Source organism: Tenrec ecaudatus, chromosome 11, assembly GCF_050624435.1.
Source record: "Tenrec ecaudatus isolate mTenEca1 chromosome 11, mTenEca1.hap1, whole genome shotgun sequence".
NCBI lineage: Eukaryota > Metazoa > Chordata > Mammalia > Afrosoricida > Tenrecidae > Tenrec > Tenrec ecaudatus.
In genome coordinates this window covers 137,334,669-137,341,069 of record NC_134540.1, presented here as the reverse complement: position 1 = coordinate 137,341,069, position 6,401 = coordinate 137,334,669, and the positions used below count along the sequence as shown (strand labels likewise).

Here is a 6,401-nt window from a genome sequence, read left to right as displayed (position 1 = left end):
AAAAATAAACATCTTCTGCAACAGATGATCTCAATGTACTCTATTTGTCATTGCTGCTTCGACAGGTGTTGAATGTGGACTGAAGGCAAAGAAATCCTTGACACTGCATTCTTTTCTGCATTTATCACTATACTGCGTGTTGGCCAGGTGATCAGCATTTCTATACCTTGTGTCTGTGATCTTCATCAGCAAGTACTATATGCTTTTCTGGTTTTCATTTTTCAGCAAGGATGATTTATCATTTGCATATTGCAGGTTGTTTAGCATTCTCCCTGAACCCTTTGGGCTGTGTTATTCATATAGCCTAGCTATTAGAGTTATTTGCTCAGCATATGTATGCTGAAATAATATAGCATAACAAATACCTTTCCTGATTTTAGATGTTGTCATGTTTGCTTTTTAAATTATTATTCTATTCTAATGACTACTTTTTGGTCCATGTATAAGTTGCTTATAAACAATTGGATATCCTGGAATTCATATTATTTGCAATATTACCCATAATTTTTTAAATGATCTACACACACAATCTTCTTTGCTTAGTCAATGAAACCATGTCAACGATCTTTCTTGTATTCTCTTATATCATCCAAGATTTTTCTGACATCGCCTATGATATTTCTTGTTAGATTTACCATTCTACAGCAGATTTTAATCTATGGAAATTCTGTGTGGATATACTGCTGCAATTGTGTTAGACTTATCTTAAATAACCTTTTACAAGCATGTGATATTAATGATATTTCTGCATAATATCAGTATTCTATTGGATCATATTTCTTTGAAATGGGCACTGTGTTAGTCTGGGTACTTTAGAGAAACAAATCCACAGAAACTCATGTAAAAGAAAGAGTTTTATATAAAGGTTAATTGTGCATCAAGGAAACATCCCAACACAGTGCTGCCCAAGCCCACAAGTCCAACATTCACCCATTAACCCATATGTCCAACACCAGTCCACAAAATCCTCCTCCATCTCACAAAACAGACACAATGATGCCGACTGCAGGAGGAAAGATGAGTCAGTGAGCGTCTAAGTATTGCAGGGGTCTGTCGGGGGTCTCCACATGGCTGCTCTAGCACCCAGGGCTGCATTGGGGTAGATCCATGTGGCTTCTCCTTGAGGATGTCTTGCGGGAAGTCAGCCTTGCAAGCTGAAGCAGGGAACTGCTAAGGCAGCTGCACCCTGGTGTGACCATCACAAAGCAAGAGACCCGGAACTCTAAAGGTGAGGCTCACTGAGCCATTTATCCCTCCACCCTTCAATTAAACCCACATGTGTTTATCGGCCAGGTTGGCATGATAAACTACCTCAGGAACCGATTTTATTATCTTCCAGGAGAGTGGTGTGTTAGCCTGGGTATTCTGGAGAAATAAAACCAATGGCTCTCAGATATTTAAGAAAGAACTTGCTATCAAGAAGGAATTTTATAACAAGAAGGCATCCCAGCACAGTCCAGCCCAAGTTCACAGGCCTGATGCCCTCTGGAATGCTCCCCATACTCACATAGTTGCAAGTGGATGAAGCAGAAGCAGGAGGTCATGGGTCATAGGTCAGGGGGTAAATAGTTATGTGGATCAAAGTTGGTGGGAAGTTGGCTGGGCATCTATAGCTACGAGGGTCCTGGGTCCACATAGGGCTGTCCTCGGAGGCAGACACGGAATCTAAGCAAGTAGGAAGAGGAAGGGCCAGAGAGGGAGTGTAGTACATTGCGTCTCTTACACCACGAGGCAAGAACCACAGGCTACCCCATGATTGACAGGACGAACTTTACATCTACCTCCACATCAGTATCATCAAGTTAGCATAAAATCTCACCAGCACCTTTGACCAGTTAGCTGTAGCATAAGTGGCTGAATATTTGCCGTGCTTCTTCTGGATACTGAAATATTTCAATTGTTATTCCCTGAAGCCCCATTTTTCATGAATCCCATCAGCCAATATTGGACAGTTAAGACAACTTAAATAAATGTAAGATATATAGGGACTCGCTTTAAAAATTATTATTGAAAAGAGAAAACATTTCTAAAACTCACATGTCCAAAATTTTAATATCCAAAGTGAAAGAGACCATTTAACATTTTTCCTGTAGCTAATACATAATTGAGGACGGTTGGTTAAATGAAATATAGGGAAAACCATGGCTATCCAGTAGATTTTGACTCCTACTCGACACAGCAGGGTAGTGTAAAATAGCCCCGCAGGGCTTCCCAGAGGGATGACCAGGGCTTTCTCTGATAAAGCTGCTCATGCAAATGAACCGTCATCCTCCCAGTGAGCAGCCAGTTACATAGTCACTGTGCTGCCAGGCCTGTTTATGAATGGAAGATGAGCACACCAAAACTAGTTAAAAAATAAAAAACTCAACTCTCACACAGCGCCATACCACATGTAGAACAACAATGGCAGTGATTTTTTTTTATTTTATAAAAGGAAATTTTTAAAAAAAAAACACATCAGTGTGGTTGGAAGGGGTGCCACCCACTCACCACTGATCACGGATTCAATAGGCACAATTGTACAGTTGAGATATGTGTATATTATATTAAAGTCATCGAGAATATGAGAGATAGAAGAGAGGTTGAAATATTGGAGTCAGACACAATTTATGGTAGCAACATTCACCTCAGCACTGCTTGGTGGACCACACGGAGAGAGAGAGATATATTTAATGTTAATCAAGGCTTTTATATTCTCTGGGACATGCAAGCCCCCTAATTAGAGGTGAAGACATACATCTCAGGAAAGGGTTGTGCTATAGGTAAAACAATAATGGGAGGGGGTGATCTAGGGGTATACAAGCAATAGGAAGAGGTGGGATTGGGGGTATACATGTGGCAAGATTGGCAGATCCTAGATTCAGGATGGCAGCCTAACCTTGATGTCACTGAGCTGGTTTGACAAGTTCCCTGGCTCAACTGATAGAGACCATTTTCAGTAGGGTGTGAACTCTATCTGCAGGAACCAAATCAATGACAGCAGGCTTTTGGGGAGAAGAAGTCTATTGTATTTAACAGCAGGGAGCAGGGCCTACTTTAGTCTGGTGACTGACTGCCTCCAGGGAGGATGTCTGTAAGCATCTGGACTCCCTCAAATGCTAGCAAAAAGCCCCTAATGTTTGGTATGTCTTTGGGGGAGACAAAGCTGGGGAAAAGTCTCTTTATCATCACCCCACACAGGGAATCCAAATGAATGATGCCTTCAGGACAATTGGTGCTAGTGGCGATACTGGGAGGGTAGAGGGATGGTGGGTTGGAAAGGGGGAACCCGATTACAAGGATCTACATGTGACCTCCTCCCTGGGGGACAGACAACAGAAAAGTGGGTGAAGGGAGATGTTGGACAGGGCAAGATATGACAAAATAATAATTTATAAATTATCAAGGGTTCATGAGGGGGAAGTCAGGAGGGAGGAGAAAATTTGAGGACCTGATGCCAGGGGCGTAACTGGAATGGACAGCAAATATTTTCAGAATGATGAAGGTAATGAATGTACCAATGTGCTTTACACAAGTGATGCATGTATGGATGGTGATGAGTTGTAAGAGCCCCTAATAAAACGATTAAAAAATAATAATAATCCCACACACCAATTAAAATATTAATACAATATATATTTAACCGTTTTACTATGTATTAATAGAAATGTTTATTTGGACTAATTTTAAAAAGATGTGTGCAATTTATTACACTTGGATAATTACAAAAAGAAAATATGGGCTCTTGAGTCACCTCGGTGTAGCCTGCGAGCGTTCGCGCGCCCTGCACAGTCCCGGACCCGCCGCTCTTCAAGATGCCCGAGGAAGTGCACCATGGGGAGGAGGAGGTGGAGACCTTCGCCTTCCAGGCGGAGATCGCCCAACTCATGTCCCTCATCATCAATACCTTCTACTCGAACAAGGAAATTTTCCTTCGGGAGTTGATCTCTAATGCTTCTGATGCCTTGGATAAGATTCGCTATGAGAGCCTGACAGACCCTTCCAAGTGGGACAGTGGAAAAGAGCTGAAAATCGACATCATTCCCAACCCCCAGGAGCGCACTTTGACTCTAGTGGACACAGACATTGGCATGACCAAGGCTGATCTCATCCATAATCTGGGAACCATAGCCAAGTCTGGTACCAAAGCCTTCATGGAGGCTCTGCAGGCTGGTGCGGACATCTCCATGATTGGGCAGTTTGGTGTTGGCTTTTATTCTGCCTACTTGTTGGCAGAGAAAGTGTCTGTGATCACCAAACACAATGATGATGAGCAGTATGCCTGGGAGTCTTCTGCTGGGGGCTCCTTCACTGTCCGTGCTGACCATGGTGAGCCCATTGGACGGGGAACGAAAGTGATTCTGCACCTCACAGAAGACCAGACAGAGTGCCTAGAGGAGAGGCGAGTCAAAGAAGTCGTGAAGAAGCACTCTCCGTTCATTGGCTACCCCATCACCCTTTATCTGGAGAAGGAACGGGAGAAGGCAATCAGTGATGCTGAAGCTGAGGAAGAGAAAGGTGAGAAAGAAGAAGAGAAGGAGGATGAAGAGAAGCCCAAGATTGAAGATGTGGGCTCAGATGAGGAGGACGACAGTGGGAAGGGCAAGAAGAAGAAAACCAAGAAGATTAAGGAGAAGTACATTGACCGGGAAGAACTAAATAAGACCAAGCCCATCTGGACCAGAAATCCTGACGATATCACCCAGGAGGAGTATGGCGAATTCTACAAGAGCCTGACTAATGACTGGGAAGACCATCTGGCAGTCAAGCACTTTTCTGTAGAAGGGCAGTTGGAATTCAGGGCACTATTGTTTATCCCTCGGCGCGCTCCCTTTGACCTCTTTGAGAATAAGAAGAAAAAGAACATTAAGTTGTATGTTCGCCGTGTGTTCATCATGGACAGCCGTGACGAGCTAATCCCAGAGTATCTCTACTTCATCCGTGGTGTGGTGGACTTGGAGGACCTGCCCCTCAACATCTCCCGAGAGATGCTCCAGCAGAGCAAGATCTTGAAGGTCATCCGCAAAAACATTGTCAAGAAGTGCCTGGAGCTCTTCTCTGAGTTGGCAGAAGACAAGGAGAACTATAAGAAGTTTTATGAGGCCTTCTCCAAAAACCTGAAGCCTGGCATCCATGAGGACTCCACCAACCGGCGGCGCCTTTCTGAGCTGCTGCGCTACCACACCTCTCAGTCTGGAGATGAGATGACTTCCCTCTCAGAATATGTTTCCCGAATGAAGGAGACCCCAAAGTCCATCTATTACATCACTGGTGAGAGCAAAGAGCAGGTGGCCAATTCTGCTTTCGTGGAGCGTGTGCGGAAGCGAGGCTTTGAGGTGGTCTACATGACGGAGCCCATCGACGAGTACTGCGTGCAACAGCTCAAGGAGTTTGATGGGAAGAGTCTGGTCTCCGTGACCAAAGAGGGGCTGGAGCTCCCGGAGGATGAAGAAGAGAAAAAGAAAATGGAGGAAAGCAAGGCCAAGTTTGAGAACCCGTGCAAGCTCATGAAAGAAATTCTGGATAAGAAGGTTGAGAAGGTGACAATCTCCAATAGACTGGTGTCTTCACCCTGCTATGGCTAGACGGCCAACGTGGAGCGGATCATGAAAGCCCAGGCTCTTTGGGACAACTCCACAATGGGCTACATGATGGCCAAAAAGCACCTGGAGATCAATCCAGACCACCCCATTGTGGAGACGCTGCGGCAGAAGGCTGAGGCTGACAAGAACGACAAAGCCGTCAAGGACCTGGTGGTGCTGCTGTTTGAGACAGCACTGCTCTCCTCTGGCTTCTCCCTTGAGGACCCTCAGACCCACCCCAACCGCATCTACCGCTTGATCAAGCTTGGCTTAGGCATTGATGAAGATGAGGTGACAGCCGAGGAGCCCAGCACGGCTGTTCCTGATGAGATTCCCCCTCTTGAGGGCGATGAAGATGTATCTCGCATGGAGGAAGGAGATTAGGCCATTCTAATCAAACCTTGTGCCCTCTGTATAGTGTCCCCATGACTTGAGTGACCCTAGCCCACCGGGGCTCTGCAACTGCTGTTAACTAGTGGCCCCCCTCCCCCATTCTTGTGTGTAAAGCAGGATCTAAGGCCCTCACGCCCTTTGTCCCCTCCTTTATTTGGGATTGGGGTTAATGTGTATCTGTGAGGTTTCTTTTTTATTTATTTTGTTCTATTAAAGTATGCAAAATAAAGAAGATGCCATTTTATACACACAAAAAAAGAAAATATGGTATAAAATAATTGGTTAAGACATTTCTAAAACTTGTTCATTTTCCAGAGTCTTTCTGTTTTTGATTCAGAGCTGTCAGAGATGATTTTTCTATACAGTTCTGCTTGCTTTCTTTTTTTCTTTTTTTAAAATCACTTTGTTCTGATGATGCCTGATACCTGATCCATTCAGCACCTCATG

General features: G+C 44.4%; 1 pseudogene; it reads left to right on the top strand.

Moving 5' to 3' along the window:
• Nucleotides 1–3,779: 3,779 nt before the first annotated feature.
• LOC142461514 (heat shock protein HSP 90-beta pseudogene) lies at nucleotides 3,780–5,945 on the top strand (annotated as a pseudogene).
• The last annotated feature ends 456 nt before the right edge of the window (nucleotides 5,946–6,401 follow it).